Genomic DNA, 20,066 nt, shown 5'->3' on the forward strand with positions numbered 1-20,066 from the left:
AGGAAAGAAGTTCCGTTCTGATGAAGAGGTACGCCACGCGGTGCATGAGTGGTTGCGCAGACTACCAAAAGAATTTTTTTCTAAGGAAATTTATGCACTTTGTAAGCGCTGGAGGACTTGCATTGAGCGTGGGGGAGATTATGTTGAAAAATGACACAGCTTTGTACCGCTTCTGAACAATAAATAGTATTTAAAAAAATATTTAAGGTTTTCATTTGACTCGTCCTCGTAATAATGGCTGTTTTAGATGTTTTCCTATGTGTACGGTATTTACTTTTATTGCAAAATAAAAAAAAATAGGAGACGTTAATTTCTGACTGAACCTCGCAGATGACGAATAGCGTAGGCGACATCACTGACCCTTGTGGTATGACAGCTTGTACTGTTTTGTCTCGTATTTCTCCCATTTCTTGACACAATTACCTTTCTGCCTTTCCTTTATTAACTGTCTCTTATCGTAGTTCATGGTCGCCTAAGTACACTCACACCCCTTCAGATGTCGCTGCTCAGCTGGTCCTCTTGAAGGCTGCGACGTGCCCCTGGCGTTCTCCCTCTGGAACGGAAGGCAGCAGGGCAAGTCCTCTCGGCTGGAGGCCACAGCCCCACCGCACCGACTCCGGGCCGCTACCGGCTGCGGTGCCGGGAAAGATAAAAGGTGCCGTCGGGCCCGCGAATTACTTTAATGGAGCGCCGATGAGGCCGAAACTGAGTTACTCGCCGAGAATTGGTCGCGAGAAGCGACGCGAGGCGCCGGTGGCGGCGGCGGCGGCGGCGGCGGTCGTGGTACTCATCGACGTTGGCGGAGGCGGCGATGGCCTCCTAATGAAGAGTCCTCTGGTTCCGCTGAGGACCACCGTCCCGCCTCCCCCGCCGCCCCTGCAGCCACCGCCGCCTCCAACTCCTCCCCTCGCCAGACGCGGACACGAAATTAATTAGCGAGACCGCCCACTACCTGCTGCGTCGCCGGAACTGCGAAACATTCTCGTGCTCGAGTGGTACCACATTCAGCACCGGCGCGTTCATCATCAGATCTTTCATCTGCAAGCGGCCGTTTCAGGGGCTACGCTTCTATACAGGATGCTTTATAAGTTTAAAGTCGTTGATGAACGGAATACGCATTGAGACGTTCTCGTGCTTGAGTGCTGTGTTCAGATGTCTCGTCCTCTGTTGTGGTTGGCAGGAGAGCCAACACCGTTTTACTAAAGGAGGTCGAAATGCATGCGTTTCAGCTCACGCAGGCTGGCGTGAGGTCTGGAACAGGACAAGGAAATTAGAATTTAGAAAAAAAGGACGTAGCTGGTGGAATACTTAACTTTAATCCACTAATGCTGAACGTCGGTCTTGACGGTACATGATTCACAATGTCGATAGTAACTGATAATGGCGCCTTGCTAGGTCGTAGCAAATGACGTAGCTGAAGGCTATGCTAAACTATCGTCTCGGCAAATGAGAACGTAAGTAGGCAGTGAACCATCGCTAGCAAAGTCGGCTGTACAACTGGAGCGAGTGCTAGGGAGTCTCCCTAGACTAGACCTGCCGTGTGGCGGCGCTCGGTCTGCAATCACTGATAGTGGCGACACGCGGTTCCGACGTATACTACTGGACCGCGGCCGATTTAAAGGCTACCACCTAGCAAGTGTGGTGTCTGGCGGTGACAACACATCCTCCATCTACTTTTTCACTTTCAAGCAACTTCCGTATCCACTTGAGAAAGAGATTCTGGTCGTATGTTAAGTACGTCAGCGGCAAGAAACAATAGATGCCTTCTCTGCACGATACCAATGGAGATACTATCGATGACAGTGCTGCCAAAGCAGAGTTACTAAGCACAATCTTCCGAAATGCCTTCACAAAAGAAGACGAAGTAAATATTCCAGAATTCGAATCAAAAACAGCTGCCAACGTGGGTAACGTAGAAGTAAATATCCTCGGAGTAGTGAAGCAACTTAAATCACTTAATAAAAGGAAGTCTTCTGGCCCAGACTGTATACCAATTAGGTTTCTTTCGGAGTATGCTGATGCATTTGCTCTGTTACGTCTGCCACAAACGGCCCCTGCCAGGCAGACTACACTCAAGACTCCCCTGTGTACCATATAACATACACGAGCACTTGCAGGCGCAACCAAGAGGAAAACAATTCTTTTAAATAAACAGAACATGCTAGGGACTAATGCGAATCTTTTTCTGCAGAGGTCGCCTCATTGACACAGGGAAGTTGGCGTACTCCGCCGACCTCCGCCGGCTTTATAAGGGCAGCGGAGGAGCAGTACAGCCAGTTCCTCGCCGAGGTAGGACCAGCTCCGACAGACCTCACCGACGCTCTTGATGAATAGTCGTCTACATGTTATTTGTTTTCTTTGTGTGTTTATAGTGATTATTCGAGAAGTATACTTCAGTTTCAATGAACGACATGATACTGAGTGTTCTACAATACTGAGTATTCTTCAAGCTCCATACTTAACAATCATATATAACCGTTCGCTCGACGAAAGATCCGTACTCAAAGACTGGAAAGTTGCACAGGTCACACCAATATTCAAGAAAGGTAGTATCAGTAATCCACGAAATTACAGGGCCATATCGTTAACGTCGATATGTATCCGGATTTCGGAACATATATTGTGTTCGAGCATTATGAACTACCTCGAAGAAAACTGTTTATTGACACACAGTCAACATGGGATTGGAAAACATCGTTCCTGTGAAACACAACTAGCTCTTTATTCACATGAAGTGTTGAGTGCTATTGACAAGGGATTTCAGATCGATCGCGTATTTCTGGATTTCCGGAAATCTTTTGACACTGTACCACACAAGCTTGCAGTGAAATTGTGTGCTTATGGAGAAGAAATAAAAACTTTGAGGTTCGCTGATGACATTGTAATTCTGTCAGAGACAGCAAAGGACTTGGAAGAGCAGTTGAATGGAATGGACAGTGTCTTGAAAGGAGGATATAAGATGAACATCAACAAAAGCAAAACAAGGATAATGGAATGTAGTCTAATTAAGTCGGGTGATGCTGAGGGAATTAGATTAGGAAATGAGGCACTTAAAGTAGTAAAGGAGTTTTGCTATTTGGGGAGCAAAATAACTGATGATGGTCGAAGTAGGGAGGATATAAAATGTAGGCTGGCAATGGCAAGGAAAGCGTTTCTGAAGAAGAGAAATTTGTTAACATCCAGTATTGATTTAAGTGTCAGGAAGTCATTTCTGAAAATATTCGTATGGAGTGTAGCCATGTATGGAAGTGAAACATGGACAATAAATAGTTTGGACAAGAAGAGAATAGAAGCTTTCGAAATGTGGTGCTACAGAAGAATGCTGAAGATTAGATGGGTAGATCACATAACTAATGAGGAAGTATTGAATAGGATTGGGGAGAAGAGAAGTCTGTGGCACAACTTGACCAGAAGAAGGGATCGGTTGGTAGAACATGTTCTGAGGCATCAAGGGATCACCAATTTAGTATTGGAGGGCAGCGTGGAGGGTAAAAATCGTAGAGGGAGACCAAGAGATGAATACACTAAGCAGATTCAGAAGGATGTAGGTTGCAGTAGGTACTGGGAGATGAAGAAGCTTGCACAGGATAGAGTAGCATGGAGAGCTGCATCAAACCAGTCTCAGGACTGAAGACCACAACAACAACAACACATGGAATATCGTCTGTTATGTGACTGAATTTGTGATTTCCTGCCAGAGAGGTTACAGTTCGTAGTAATTGACGGAAAGTCATCGTGTAAAACAGACGTGATTTCTGGCGTTCCCCAAGGTAGTGTTATAGACCCTTTGCTGTTCCTTATCTATATAAACGATTTGGGAGACAATCTGAGCAGCCGTCTTCGGTTGTTTGCAGATGTCGCTGTCGTTTATCGACTAATAAAGTTTTCAGGAGATGAAAACAAACTGCAAAACTATTTAGAAAAAATATCTGAATGGTGCGAAAAGTGGCAGTTGACCCTAAATAATGAAAAGTGTGAGGTCATTCACATAAGTGCTAAAAGGATTTCGTTAAACGTCGGTTACACGATAAATCAGTCTAATCAAAAAGCCATAAATTCAACTAAATACCTAGTTATTACAATTACGAACAACTTAAACTGTAAAGACCACACACAAAATGTTGTGTGGAAGGCTAACCAAAGGCTGCGTTTTATTGGAAGGACACATCGAAAATGTAACAGGCCTACTAAGGAGACTGCCTACACTACGCTTGTCCGTCCTCTTTTCGAATACTGCTGGGCGGTTTGGGATCCTTACCAGATAGGACTGACGGAGTACATCGAAAAAGTTCAAAGAAAGGCAGCACGTCTTGTACTATCCCGAAATATGGGAGAGAGTGTCACAGAAACGATACAGGAATTGGGCTGGAAATCATTAAAATAAAGGCGTTTTTCGTTGCGACAGAATCTTGTCACGAAATTCCAATCACCAACTTTCTCCTCCGAATGCGAAAATATTTTGTTGACAGCGACCTACATAGGGAGGAACGATCACCACGATAGAATAAGGGAAATCAGAGCTCGTACGGAAAAATATAGGTGTTCGTTCCTTCTGCGTGCTACACGAGATTGGAATAATAGAGAATTGTGAAGGTGGATCGATGAACTCTCTGCCAGGCACTTAAATGTGATTTGCTGAGTGTCCATATAGATGTAGATGTACATACACGTGAACTGCGTCGAAGAGGGTTCTATAACTGACATACACTTCCGTTTAATTAGGGGTATTAAACGACACGTGCACAAAATATTCCCTGTTGTTTGGAGAACGTTTCTGTTCAGAAGAATAACGTAAATCCTTATAAGTGCAGATACAGTTATAACCGAATCGTAATCGCGTGATTACTTTCGCACGACAACGATCGTAAGAAAATTTGACAAGAAAAGGTAAAATTAAGAAATAGTTACTGAAATTTGGAGTAAATAAACTGAATATGTTACATTAAGAACGGTCGCCAGCTCACTATGTGAGCAAAAGCTACTGTATCATTATTAATTCTTCATAATTTCGAACTAATCACTGAACTGTAAACAGGCGAGAACGGAACCAAGGAAACTGACTAAAATGGTTCAAATGGCTCTGAGCACTATGGAACTTCACATCTGAGGTCATCAGTCCTCTAGAACCTAGAACTACTCAAACCTAACTAACCTAAGGACATCACACACATCCATGCCCGAGGAATGATTCGAACCTGCGACCATTGCAGTCGCGCGGTTCCAGACTGAAGCGTCTAGAACCTCTTGGCCACATCGGCCGGCGAAACCGATTCGAGTTAATGCCATGACTTAAAGTTAATCAGAAAACTAAGAGAATAATTTGTATTTACCACATGCACGGAAAAGTTAATTGTTTGCAACACGGTTTGCTTAAAGCATAGGTTTCCGTCATTTACTACAATGCTGACTCTTACTCGTTTTTAGAAATGCAAATGTTCATTAATACCTGTTATCTATTGTAGTAAGTTATTTATGGAAAGTTCGAAATGTTTCGTTTAGCGAGGAATAAGGAGCTTATACATAATTTGCAAATGTGAGCAGATTTTGCACACAAAAACCATGAAATGTACTACTCTGAAGCAACATTCATTTAAATTACTCTTTTACTCTTTTAATGTTAGTCATTATTCTTTAACTATTTGTCCTACCAAGCAACAAAGTTCACTGCTGTTAAACGACAGTTTCAGATTGTTCTCAGTTTTGTAAATTATACTTCTTTATCTTAGTTACCGAAGTTAAATAAGATCATCACTTTCAATACTTTTCTATTCTTTCACTTGTGGTATTCTCGGAGTCAATAAAGGTGACAACACAGGACTCTGTTACCTAAATTATTGAGGTAATGTTCATTTACTCTATACTGTTGCTACACTAAACACTCTGTTATTCAATTAAGAAAAACACTGCGCTGGCTATCTTTGTACAATGTAAAGATGAAACTGGTCGTATCTTACATTGATGAGCTTCTACTGGTGCAATGTAAGGCATTATTCGTCGACAATGTTTGGCAGCAGGTTCTTCTTTATCCATACAACAAGTTTGGGACCACAGTATTCTTCTTGAATATTAATTCATGATGTACTGCGGCCATTTACAAGTACATAATATGCCTAGCCATATGTTAAAAGCTTAAAGTTTATTCCATACATTCTCGCTCACTGCGTCTGTACTTACCCACTTGTCGCTAGCAACACCTCTCTGCCCTACTCCTGTCCTACTCCGCGCTTGCGCATTCTGCGACAGTACTCCTTATTTCAAATGTATTGTTTGGCTCTACACAATACAAGACTCCTCTGACTAGGCCAGCGTTTTTACAACATCATAATTACAATACTCTTCTTTAATTAATTTTTTTGAATTAATTCCTTAACATTTAATTACATGAGAGCATTAATACAAGAGCCGTCCGCGGTGGTCTAGCGGTTCTAGGCGCTCAGTCCGGAACCGCACGAGTGCTACGGTCGCAGGTTCGAATCCTGCCTCGGGAATGGATGTGTGTGATGTCCTTAGGTTAGTTACGTTTAAGTAGTTCTAAGTTCTAGGGGACTGATGACCACAGATGTTAAGTCCCATAGTGCTCAGAGCCATTTTGAACGATTTGAATACAAGATTAGAATAACCTCACAGTTACATTATGGTTACAGAATTAATTATGCGAAAAAATAATTAGACACTGTGTTGTTGCCGGCCGGTGTGGCCAAGCGGTTCTAGGCACTTCAGTCTGGAACCGCGCTGCTGCTACGGTCGCAGGTTCGAATTCTGCCTCGGGCATGGATGTGTGTGATTTCCTTAGGTTAGTTAGGTTTGGGTAGTTCTAAGTTGTAGGGGACTGATGACCTCAGGTGTTAAGTCCCCTAGTGCTCAGAGGCATTTGAACTATTTTCAACTCTGTATTGTTGTGTTACAGAACTTTACACTATACGTTTCATTAGGGCTTTTTACCATTTCTGTCGCGTAAGGAACGCGGGAATAATGATTGTTTAAACACCTCTACATGCACTGCAATTAGTCCAAACTTGTCTTTGCTCCTATTGGAGAGATACGTAGTGGGTTGTGATGAACTCCTAGATTCCTCACTTAATTCAGTTTTTGACGTAGTGAGGAGGAAAAAAGAAGTTCCAATTAAATACACTTCAGTTTATTATATCATGATCGATTTTGAGGTTTACAGTATCAGATGTTGCTATCGGAGCTTCTTTTTTATTTTTTGGCCTTCTCATCTACATCAACATACATTTTCCGCAAGCCACCATACGGCGCGTGGCGGAGGGTACCTCATACCATTACTAATCATTTCCTCTTCTGTCTGCAAATAGAGAGAAAAACGACTGCGTATACGCCTCCACTCGATCCCTAATTTCTCTAATCCTATATCGGCGGTCTTACGCGAAATGTATATTAGCGGCAGTAGAATCGTTCTGCAGTCAGTCCCAAATGCTGTTTCTCTAAATTTTCTCAATAGTGCTCCTCGTAAAGAAGTCGCCTTTCCTCCACTGATACCCATTTGAGTTCCCGAAGCATCTCGGTAATACTTACGTTTTATTCGAACCTGTCGGTAACAAATCTAGCAGCCCGCCTCTGAATTGCTTCGATGCCTTCTTTTAATCCGACCTCTAATGTCTTCCCTTGATCCGAGCTGTTGGGGCTCCAAAACATTCGAACAGTACTGAACGATGGCTCGCACTATTGTCCTATACGCGGTCTCCCGTACAAATGAACCACACTTGTCCTCAGCGTGAGTACACTATTTAACCACTAACAGGTAAAAACAATGGAATTTCTTTAACTTAGACATGAACATATTTCGTTAAAATAATTAAACATTGTTTCTTCACTACTAGGCAAACAATGATAAGCTTAATTTCTAAACACTGAAGTTAAAAAGTTTGTTAAATCACAACTCTTTGTGATTTCAAGGACTACTTAACTAATATGATGAATGCATATTGTCTACAGTTCTGTGGTCAGATATTATAATTTATCACTAAAATAAATCTTGTCGAACATGGAAATACTGCTTCATCACTCTTTATTAAAAGACTAATAATGTTGTTGGAGGAGGAATTCTAAGATCCAAAAGTCCTGCGTGGAACTTTCCTCTATATTGATCGTACTTTGTGCAGGTGAAGGCTAAATGATTAATGCCCGCAATATATAAATCGTTGCAATCACAAGTGTCAGAATTCATAAGTTGTAGACGAAATAAACGAGAAGAAAAGCTATCATGATTGAATCTTATCCTCGTGGTTGTAAAAATGGTTCTGTCTTAGGGTTGTATCTAGCTACAATATTTTCCTTTATTTACAGTTGATATTTCCCTTTCTCCTTTCCACTGTTATCTGACTTCCATTTTTACGTGATTCACAAGGCGGTAAAAAGTAACTGGATGTCTAGGAACGCTCCAGATAAAGCAGTTTCCTTCGTTAACTGGTCCACAGTCCCGTTATAAAAAATACCTGCGTGAAGAAGTAAATAAATATATTTCTTTCTTAGAGAGTTATTTCATGAGCTATATCGATAACAAGTTTACTGCAGTATTTACCCCAATTCCTGATCTCTATGGCCGAAGAATGCTTTTTGAATCAGAAGAAACCAAAATCCCTTCGTCATTTTTGGTTAAAGAGTGCTTAATTGCCTTCGTGATTGCTATTGCTTTAACCGTTTAAGAAGAGACTGACGAATGAAGCTTATACTCTTCAAGTGACCCGTTCCTGAACGTAAAATAGCACACTCGACGTTATTTTCTGACTGGATTTTTGAGCCGTCATTGTATATATGGAGATCTTCGTTCTGTTTTTCACAGAGATGTATGCTGGCTGTCACATTAAGGTTGCTGCCAGTACATACACTGAATTCCAAGTAGAAACCTGGAGCAGAGGACATACTAATGCGAAAAGGTCATTCATACATAGAGTATTATTGTTGTTATAATACTTTTGGATCGATGTATTGGCGCCTGAAAGCTTCTTAAGAAGTCTTGAGGTCGATACAACATTCTGTTATCGAGGATATAATGAGGAATTTCGTATATCTTAATTACTGGATGAGTCTTAGCGCTATCATATCCACTGTATGACGAGCACTGGCGTCTAAAATAAAGAGGCATTTCCAGTGCATTCACTATGTGGGCCTTGGTAGAAGTTGGTCACACCGCCGCAAGACAAATGCGTATATATCTATATGGTAAAGTGTCTAATTTAAGGATATATCTGTCGCAGGCATTTCCATATGACGTGCAACCATACTTGATCCTGCTGATAATTAACGCACTATAAATGATCAATAGAACATTGGAGTTCGCACCTCACCGGACTCTAGTTAAAGATCTGATGATGTTCATGATTGAGAGACAAGTCCTAATAATGGACTTGATGAGATGTATCCAACTGAGTCTGAAACCCAACCACGTTCCCAATGATTTGGCTGACGGTTTAACTTGGAATGAAAAACTTCTATCATGAATTTCATTATGATCCTCAGGTCGTCTTAAAAAATGACTGTAGAGTTCGCAGAAGAAATTTCAAGGCCAGTTGCTTGTTACCAAATATCCTCGTCTAGTACTGCCTCAATCAGTTTGCCGACTGCGGTATCCTTCGCGGAATCAGATGAGCATAAGCATATGTCATCAAAGTACTACAGTAAATGAACCTTGTGATGAATAATTTCTTCGAGGTTACTAAAGTAAATTATGTACAACAAGGGGCTAAGCTTCTGCTCCCTGGGGTAAGCCTCTAGATAGAACCAGAGGACCTAGAAATAGTTCCCGATGTCTTACGTAAATCGTTGTCTTCACGAGGGAAGTGGTAATGTCATATATCCAACTGATAGGAAGAGCAATTTGTGGATATTATCGTAAGTTGACGTCACATCTATGAATAATGATATTAAGAACTTTTCTTGGAAAGCCGAAAGAATATCGTTGCACAAAGCTGTTATATTGTCCAATCTTCCTCTGCCCTTAATAAAGCCAAAAGTTTCCAGGTAGTAATTCATCAATTTCCCGTTATATCTCCAGACTATTTTCGAACAGTCTCTCCAGAGGTTTCCCCACACAAGAGGACAAATCAACTGGTCTGGTAGAGATATGATTTTGGAGACTCCCCCACATTTCAGTATAGACGTGGTAATCTGAGTAATCCATTCCTCCATACGTTTCCCCCTTCCCCACTTCACATTGAATATCCAGAGAAATAGTTCCAAAACATCCGCTGGAAGAACTTTTACCGTATCGAAGTATTTTTGATAATACTTTCAACTCACGCCTGGCGAATGGAGCTAGTACAGGATGATTGAAATGCGTTTCCTGTGGCGTAGTCTTGGGGCCGTCAGGGACAGATGGAGAAACAACTTGTGTCACAAATCTCGCTAACCACTCGGGATCCACTACTGGAGTAGCAACTGCAATGGAATGTCTTAGAGATCAAATCATCTTCCAGACCCCTGATATGCTAGACACCTTATTCGAAACGTTGTTGTGGTCTTCAGTCGAAAGACTGTTCTAATAAAGGTGAATGATCACTTAGATTTTATATAGTGTAAACTTTAGGTTTTGTGGAAGCTGTGACAATCTGTTGGTATTATAACTGTTAAATCAGTTGCTTGATACATGTAATTCGCAAATTTTCAGATGAATGTCTTTCGGTTGTTTTATTTCTTCGACTTGAAGTTTCTGGTTTTATTGAAAGTTATGTTAAAGGGATCCAGTAAGCAAAGACGTGAACAATCTATTGTGTGTTGTGTATTACACCAGGGACATAGAAACAATGGAGAGGCTTCGTCCCGCCGTAGCCCTCAGTGGTTCACAACCACACAACTGGCCACAGCAGTCCACCCATACCACCGCCGCCCCACACCGAACCCAGGGTTATTGTGCGGTTCGGCCCTTCTCGACCCTCCGGGAACACCGCATACCAGACAAGTGTAGCCCCGAATGTTTGTGTGGTATAGTAATTATGGTGTAGTCGTACGTGGAGACAGTGTTTGCGCAGCGATCGCCGTCATAGCGTAACTGAAGAGCAATAAAGGGAACGACACCACATTCGCAGAGGTAGATGGAAAACCGCCTTAAAAACCATCCACAGTCTGGCCGACACACCGGACCTCGACACTAATCCTCCGGGCGGATTCGTCCCGGGGACCGGCGCGCCTTCCCGCTCGGAAGCAGCGTGTTAAACCGCCCGGCTAGCCGGGCGGGCGAACAATCTATTTATGTAATTCATGGCTATTAAGACAGCAGGCATCTTTGACAAATTAATGGCAGGGATGACGAAAAATTATAGCGGCATTGAGGGGGGGGGGGATCATAATCAACTATAAGCCCACCGCATCCCTACCCCTAACTCGCCACAAGCTATCAAAGGATCCAGGCCCCCCTGATGATGAGATACTTCAACAAGATACACACACCAAAAACGTTTTGCATCACCTTGGTTCTGAGAGTTCCGAGACGTGTACAGAAAATTGGAATAGAGATCAACATAAATATCATTTCCGCCCTTTTTATTGCTCATTAAAACCACACATTGTATGTTCAACCACCATACAGCGAGACCTGCAGAGATGGTGGTCAAGATTGCTGTACACACTGGTACCTCTAATACCCAGTAACATGCCTGTATTCTTCGTGGCATACTGTCCACAAGTTCATGAAGGCACTGTTGGTCTAGATCGTTCCATTCCTCAAAGGAGTAGCTGATTGGATATGATACGCAGAATGAATCTTTCACTCTGCGTCATAGTCAGCGATGTTTCGGAACTTCCTGGTAGATTAAAACTGTTTGTGGCTCAAAATGTTTCAAATGGCTCTGAGCACTATGGGACTTAACTTCTAAGGTCATCAGTCCCCTAGAACTTAGAACTACTTAAACCTAACTACCGTAAGGACATCACACACATCCATGCCCGAGGCAGGATTCGAACCTGCGTCCGTAGTGGTCGCGCGGTTCCAGACTGTAGCGCCTAGAACCGCTCGGCCACCCCGGCTGGCAGTGTTTCTTTTCTGAAATCTAACCAGGAACGTCCGTCATCTGGGACAATGCTCTTAAGGCAATACCCTTTCTTCTAGCAGAGATAGTCCAACAATCTATGACGAAAACTTCTGTGCAGCTTGCAAGGCAGAACAGAGATAGAGGTGGAAGCAGAGCTGTGACTGCGGACGATGAGTAGTGCACATGAATCTCTGTCGTCAAGAGCATGGCCCACCAGAGGTAAGTTTCCGGTCTCGGTTCACAATCCAGTACGCCATTTTACACACATATACAGATGGTGGTAGTATCGAGTACACAAGGTATAAAATGGCAGTGCATTGTCAGAGCAGTCATCTGTTACTCAGGTGCTTCATGTGAAAAGGTTTCCAAAATTATTATGGCCCCACGATGGTAACTAACAGACTTTCATTGAGGAAGGTAGTTGGAGCTAGAAGCATGAGACATTCCATTTCGGAAATAGTTAGGGAATTCAGCATTCCGAGAGCCACAGTGTCAACAGTGTCGAAATAACCAGATTTCAGGCATTACCTCTCACTACGGACTGGGCACTGATTGACAGTATTCGCTTAACGAAGGAGAGCAGCAGCGTTTACGTCGAGTTGTCAGTGCTAACACCTATGCAACACTGTGTGAATTAACAGCAGATATCAATGTTGGACATATGACGAACAAATACATTGCGACCGTGCGGCGAAATTTTGTCTTAATGGGCTGTGGGAGCAGACGACGATGCCAGTGCCTTTACTAAAGGCACGACATTGGCTGCAGTGCCTCTTCTGGGCTCTTGACCATAGCGGATGGACCCTAGGCGACTGGAAAACCGCGGCCTGATACGACGAGTCCCAATTCCAGTTGGTAAGAGCTGTTGGCAGGTTAAGATTGAGGCGCAGGCCCCACGAATCCATGGATCCAAGTCGTCAACACGGCACTATGCAGGCTGGTGGTGGTTCCATAATGGTGTGGACTGTGTTAAGTTGCAATGGACTGGGTCCTCTGGTCAAACTGAACGGATCGTTGACTGGAAATTGTTATTTTAGGTGACTTCAGACCATTTGCATTCACGGACTTCATGTTCCCAAAAAATGATGGAATTTGTATTGAAGATAATGCGCCCTATCATTGAGGCACAATTGTTCACCACTGGTTCACATTGTCGACAATCTGAGCGAATGATTTGGCCATGCCGATCGCCTGACACGAATCTGATCGAACTCTGAGAGACATTTTCAAGAGGCCAGTTTGTACACAAAATCCTGGACAGGCAACACTTTCGCAGTCATGGACGGCTGCAGAGGCAGCATTGCTCAATATTTGTGCAGGGGAATTCCAACGACTCGTCGAGGCCATGCCACGTTGAGCTGCTGCACTACGCCTACAAAAAGCAGTTCACACAAAATAATGGGAGGTATCCCATGACTTTTGGTCACCTCGTTGTAATTTACATTCTTGAACATGCTGTGTGATGCCTGCAGCTCAGAACACTATACAGAGCATACACTGCCTATTGCCAGTTCATCTTAATTATTTTGATCAAATATTCTTACCGCTCTAGCCTCTCATAGTCAACGCATTTAGTAATACATAGTATTGAAATCTCGTGTGGCTAGGCCTCCCGTCGGGTAGACCGGTCGCCTGGTGCAAGTCTTTTGAGTTGACGCGACTTCGGCGACTTGTACGTCGATGGAGACGAGATGATGATGATGACAACGCAACTCCCAGTCCCTGAGCGGAGAAAATCTCCGACCCCGCCGGGAATCGAACCCGGGCCCCTTTGCATGGGATTCCGTCGCGCTGACCACTTTTTTTAAATTATTATTCGGTGTAACAGTAACAAACATAAACTGCTTCTAGCATTTTTTTTAATATATAAGACGATGACTTTATAAAATAAAATTTTTCTGGGAAACGTAAATAAGTGGACTTTTTTTTACATAATAGTGAAAAAAATAAAATAAAATATCCTGCTTCTGTCAGTACAAAACAATAACGTTCTACGTTCCTCCTTTAGGCGCGTACCTCCCTAATCCCGTCATACCTCGCGTTGGTGTCGGGTACGTCTTCACGTGTGTTTGTGGATCCTCTCCACTGTCCTGGTCCTTTCTTGTTCTGATACCTATAGACAATAATTACATTCTCCTACCCGGGACACCCCAACTGGGTGGGGGATCAAGCAAGGCACTCCCTAAAAAATTTGCGTAATATGTTCGATATCTCGGATGTCTCATAAGCTGTGAATGATGTTCCTGTAGTAAGGCCCAAAAGTCAAGCACATTCTTACTGCCGTCTCGGAAAAGATAACGCACAGTCAAACCTCGAATTCAAGTCACTGCGTTTGTCTTCGTTCGGGGATAATATGTCCTAACTGGGAGAAGTAGTGTGCGTGGTTCTATTGTTTGCGGCCCCACCCGAAGGAGGAAGGCGATCATTTTTTTGACCAAACACCATATGTCCGCCGAAGGACCGCATATCAGGCGATGCTCCTCAGTGTCTATAACATTGCACTGCGGACACAGTGGCTAGTCCGCCATATGAATTGTATGCAACCTCTAACGAGTCACGTATTTCCCATTTACCACCTGATACCACAGTGCGCGCGTTCCCGTATCAAGGTGTGGGTGGTGCACTGTACGCCATACCACCGACCACGTAACTGTTGGTTGGCGGCGCTCTACGGCATTATTCGGCCGTCGTCGAGTCAAGATGTGATATATATCACGTGCCGTCGCCGTCCGGGTAGTCGGTAGTTCCACATGTACGTAACTGTGTTCCACAAAGAAGGTTCACATATGGGCAAGCGATGGTGAGATGTGAGCCACCGCTGCCGGAGCCGAAAGAGAAGGTGGAGCGAGTTCGTCTATCAAGCTGCCCGTCAGACTTGTCTGGTGTCGTGTCCACATCTTTATCATTGTGGTTACATAAATAGCCACTGCTCGGTCGCGTACGTGGACTAGTCCAAGACCTCCACGACTACGAGGAAGGGTGAGGGTTTCGTATCCTACCTTAAAAAGCAGACCTGTGCTCACAAAATATCCTAGTGCCGCCAGGATTCGGCGGGCCAACACCACCGGCATAGGAAGAACTTGTGCCAGGTGGGGGATGCGAGAGGCTAGATAAGTGTTGGCAAAGGTGACCCGTTGTATCATATCCAGTGCCCTTAACCTGTGACTTCGGACACTCGCACGAATTGTTTGCAGCAGATGTCTGTAACTCAGTGCCGCCGTGCGTCGAACGTCTGTAGTGAAGATAATTCCTAGGCATTTCATCTTGTTGATCGGCTGTAATGGTGCTACACTTCCTGTCGGGAGTCCTCTCCCGATGTTCATCGCTCCTGACTTTGCCATGTTCAGGTGACTTCCCGTAGCCATACAATACAAATTAATCCAATGCCAGGCCACTCTTGCCTCGTCGCCTGACCGTGCTAAAAACACTAGGTCATCTGCGTATGTTCGGCATATAAACGTGTTGTGCCTTATCGTCATTCCTTGGAGTCGATTCCGGAGCCCGCAAAGCAGCGCCTCGACAGCGATGGCATACAATATCGTTGACAGCGGGCACCCTTGTCTGACCGATCGTGAGATGGTGATGGGCCCCACCAAGCGTCCATTGATGAGCACTTTGGATGCGGCTCTGTGGAGTAGTCTCATGACGACGGTGACAAAACTTTCCGGAAACTTCATTTTCTTCATCACGTCCGTGAGATAAGCATGACTCAGCCTGTCAAATGCGCGATCGAAGTCTATCGATACTAATACACCCCGGAGACGACATGTTGAAGCCAGTGCGATAACATCGCGGTAGTCGATGAGTGCCGTTTGTATATCGCTAGCTCCTCCTAGCTGGGTTTGGTCGAGTGAAATCACTTGGCGTATCACGCGTTTAAAGCGTGCTGCAAGTATCCTGGCGTAGATCTTGTAGTCGCAATTAAGAAGGGTCAGTGGCCGGTAGGCCTGTATCCCTGTGCCGCCAGATGGTTTGTGGATGGGGATGATCATTCCTTCCACGAAGGAGGGTGGAAGAGTCACGTTGGGAGACATCAATTCGCAGTACATGGCAGTCCATCGTGGAATCATGAGATCTTTAAATGTACGATAGAACTCTAACGGAAACCCGTCGGGCCCCGGCGATTTGTGCGACGCTACCTTATCAATCGCTTCCATTACGTCGGCAACTGTGATTTCACCTGTTAACTCCAGGTTGGCCGACCCGTCGAGACACGCGGAGAGCGTTCGTCGGACCTCATGAAAGGCTGCCTGATCGTGTTCCGCTTCTTGATAAGGATGACCGTAGTGTTCCACGAAAGCGTTGGCAATGTCTTTTTGCGTTGTCATGCGGCGACCATCTGGCAGTACGACCGTCTGTATTAAGGTTCTGCGGCTACGTTGTTTTTCTCTGATAACGTGATACATCGACGGGGATTCTCCACGGACTCGTTCAAAGGCCCTTGCACGGATTGCGACACCCTCCAGTCGGCGGCGCGTTATGGAAATTATTTGGGCCTGTGCTCGTTTTATACCGGCACGACGCTCCTGTGAAGGTGCTTGTACAGAAAGTTCGCGGAGCATCGTGAAATAAAATTCCGTCGTGTATCGCCTCCACATCATCTGCTCTCTTCCGTATGCATGTAACGCTCGGCGCAATGCAGGCTTAACGCATTCCAGCCACCACTGCAACGTCGTCGGATATGTCGGGAGGCGTCGTTCACACACGTGCCAAGTGTCTTCGACTAAGCGTCTGCACTCAGGTTCCCTAAGGTGTGCTGTATTCAGTTTCCAAACACTGCGACTCCTCCACACTTGTTGACGACTCAGGGAGACCGTGCATATATATGCTATGTGATCTGAAAAGGCGACAGGCCACAATTCCGCATCGAGGATCGCAGGTTCGAGACGACGTGTTACGTAAATGCGATCGAGACGACTTGCAGAGTGACTCGTGACGTAGGTGTATCCAGGTCTGTCGCCATGTATCTGCTCCCATGTATCAATGAGATTCATGTCCTGTATGAGTTGCCGCAGCTCCGGGCACGAAGTATAACGTGGGTGTTGATCTTTTGGTGCGAGCACGTAGTTGAAGTCGCCTCCAAATAAGACATGTTCATGCCGACCTAAGAATAGTGTTGCAATCTCCTCTGCGTAAAATCGGGATCGGTCGCGCCGTCTGTCTGACCCCGACGGTGCGTAAATGTTAACTACCCGTACTCCAAGCACTGTGAGCGCAGTCCTCGCGCTGACGGCAGGTACACCACGTCCTCGGCTACTATGCCGCTACGTAGAAGTATCGCTGTTCCGCTGCCGCCGTCGGTAGTAGGTGTAATGTAGGTATCGTACTCATAGAGGTCGGGGAAGCTCTCAACACATACTTCCTGCAGCAGAACGATGTCGACGTCTGACGCATGCAACATGTCTCGTAATAATTGCAATTTGACAGGCGTTCTGATCGTATTAATATTAATAGAGGCTGTTCGATATGCCTGCCGCTGTTCCTCAGTGCGTAAAGCGCACATGAATACTTATGTTAATTAGTGTGCTGCTGCCCGGTGACATGCTGTCCGTGCGTCAGTCTGCATCTTCTGCGCGGTTAACATCCGGTGGACACAGCACTCGCCATGGCGGGTGCGTCGTCGGTGTGGGGGTCAGTACCGGATTCGTCGGCCCAGTTCCTGTGCTGGAGGTCCAGCTCCCTTCGTGTCTCTCCGGCCGGGCTGACCGAAGGCTGTGGCGTTGCTGCGGTGGGTGGAGGGACTCCTTCCGTCGGCTTTCCGTCCGGTGTGTCTGTATTTAACCCCTGTGTAACATGATTCGCGTCGTACTGCTGTGTGGGAGGTAGAACCTCCCGTTGCGCATCCGGATGCACTGTATCGACGTTACACCCAAGTTCGTCTGCCGTGGACTGCAGTAAGCAGGTATCCGACGGCGCTAGCCGTCGTTTCTTGTGGCGCTTCGGCGATCGTTGTTTGCGCGTGTGCGCCTCCGTATCCGAGTGCGGAAGTGAATCCCGGTGCTCAGGGACGAAAGCAGCTGTCGGCACAACAGCAGGATCAATTTCCATTTCTCCCACCGATCCTTTCCGCTCGGTTAAGTGCGTCGTCGGCGCCGGAGCGGCAGAGGTGTGCGTCGTTTCGTCACTGGAGGCGGTCTCTGCCGCAGTCGGTTGCCGTAAACTGTCAGGATTCTGTAGCTGGTCATTCTTCGGGATGGGATCCGTTCGAAACGCGTCCGCATACGTTAGTGGCAGCGGCGTCAACGTGGACGGAGGTACGGGTTCGCCGTTTGGAACTTGCACTATCCTCCGCTGCATACATTCGGAACGGACGTGGCCCTCTTTCCCGCAGCCTGAGCATGTTTTGGGTTGTCCATCGTATATGACTATAGCTCTGCATCCGCCGATGAACAAGTACGAGGGTACATGGTGTGTCAGTTCTATTCTGCTTTGACGCACCCCATTGAGAACGGGGTAAGTCGTGGAGTTGGACCATTTTTCCTCAACGTGGCTAAGCACTCTTCCATATGGGCGTAAGGCTTCAACGACCAAGTCAGACGGAACCTCGAAGGGAAGTTCGAAAATACGTATGTTTCGTAAGCCCAGTCCTGCATGATCAATAGTTACTTCTCCAACATGTCCATCAGAGTGACGAAATTTGAGTCCATGTTTAGTATCTCGGATGATTCTGTCACATACTGCATCGTTAATCAGCTTGACGTAAACGACACTGCTCACTATGAAGAGGTGGATTCCGATAAGTTCGTTGTAGTCAAGTTTAACTTCGTCTCGTAGGAATCTTTCTATTTCGTAGGCTTTCGGTCTCGCATATTCATTCGAAAAACTAATCTTGAGAGTCGACTTTCGGTATGCATGTGCCATTCTACACTCCTGGAAATTGAAATAAGAACACCGTGAATTCATTGTCCCAGGAAGGGGAAACTTTATTAACACATTCCTGGGGTCAGATACATCACATGATCACACTGAAAGAACCATAGGCACATAGACACAGGCAACAGAGCATGCACAATGTCGGCACTAGTACAGTGTATATCCACCTTTCGCAGCAATGCAGGCTGCTATTCTCCCATGGAGACGATCGTAGAGATGCTGGATGTAGTCCTGTGGAATGGCTTGCCATGCCATTTCCACCTGGCGCCTCAGTTGGACCAGCGTTCGTGCTGGACGTGCAGACCGCGTGAGACGACGCTTCATCCAGTCCCAAACATGCTCAATGGGGGACAGATCCGGAGATCTTGCTGGCCAGGGTAATTGACTTACACCTTCTAGAGCACGTTGGGTGGCACGGGATACATGCGGACGTGCATTGTCCTGTTAGAACAGCAAGTTCCCTTGCCGGTCTAGGAATGGTAGAACGATGGGTTCGATGACGGTTTGGATGTACCGTGCACTATTCAGTGTCCCCTCGACGATCACCAATGGTGTACGGCCAGTGTAGGAGATCGCTCCCCACACCATGATGCCGGGTGTTGGCCCTGTGTGCCTCGGTCGTAAGCAGTCCTGATTGTGGCGCTCACCTGCACGGCGCCAAACACGCATACGACCATCATTGGCACCAAGGCAGAAGCGATTCTCATCGCTGAAGACGACACGTCTCCATTCGTCCCTCCATTCACGCCTGTCGCGACACCACTGGAGGCGGGCTGCACGATGTTGGGGCGTGAGCGGAAGACGGCCTAACGGTGTGCGAGACCGTAGCCCAGCTTCATGGAGACGGTTGCGAATGGTCCTCGCCGATACCCCAGGAGCAACAGTGTCCCTAATTTGCTGGGAAGTGGCGGTGCGGTCCCCTACGGCACTGCGTAGGATCCTACGGTCTTGGCGTGCATCCGTGCGTCGCTGCGGTCCGGTCCCAGGTCGACGGGCACGTGCACCTTTCGCTGACCACTGGCGACAACACCGATGTACTGTGGAGACCTCAAGCCCCACGTGTTGAGCAATTCGGCGGTACGTCCACCCGGCCTCCCGCATGCCCACTATACGCCCTTGCTCAAAGTCCGTCACCTGCACATACGGTTCACGTCCACGCTGTCGCGGCATGCTACCAGTGTTAAAGACTGCGACGGAACTCCGTAT

The sequence above is a fragment of the Schistocerca piceifrons genome, chromosome 2 (assembly GCF_021461385.2).
Source record: "Schistocerca piceifrons isolate TAMUIC-IGC-003096 chromosome 2, iqSchPice1.1, whole genome shotgun sequence".
Lineage (NCBI taxonomy): Eukaryota > Metazoa > Arthropoda > Insecta > Orthoptera > Acrididae > Schistocerca > Schistocerca piceifrons.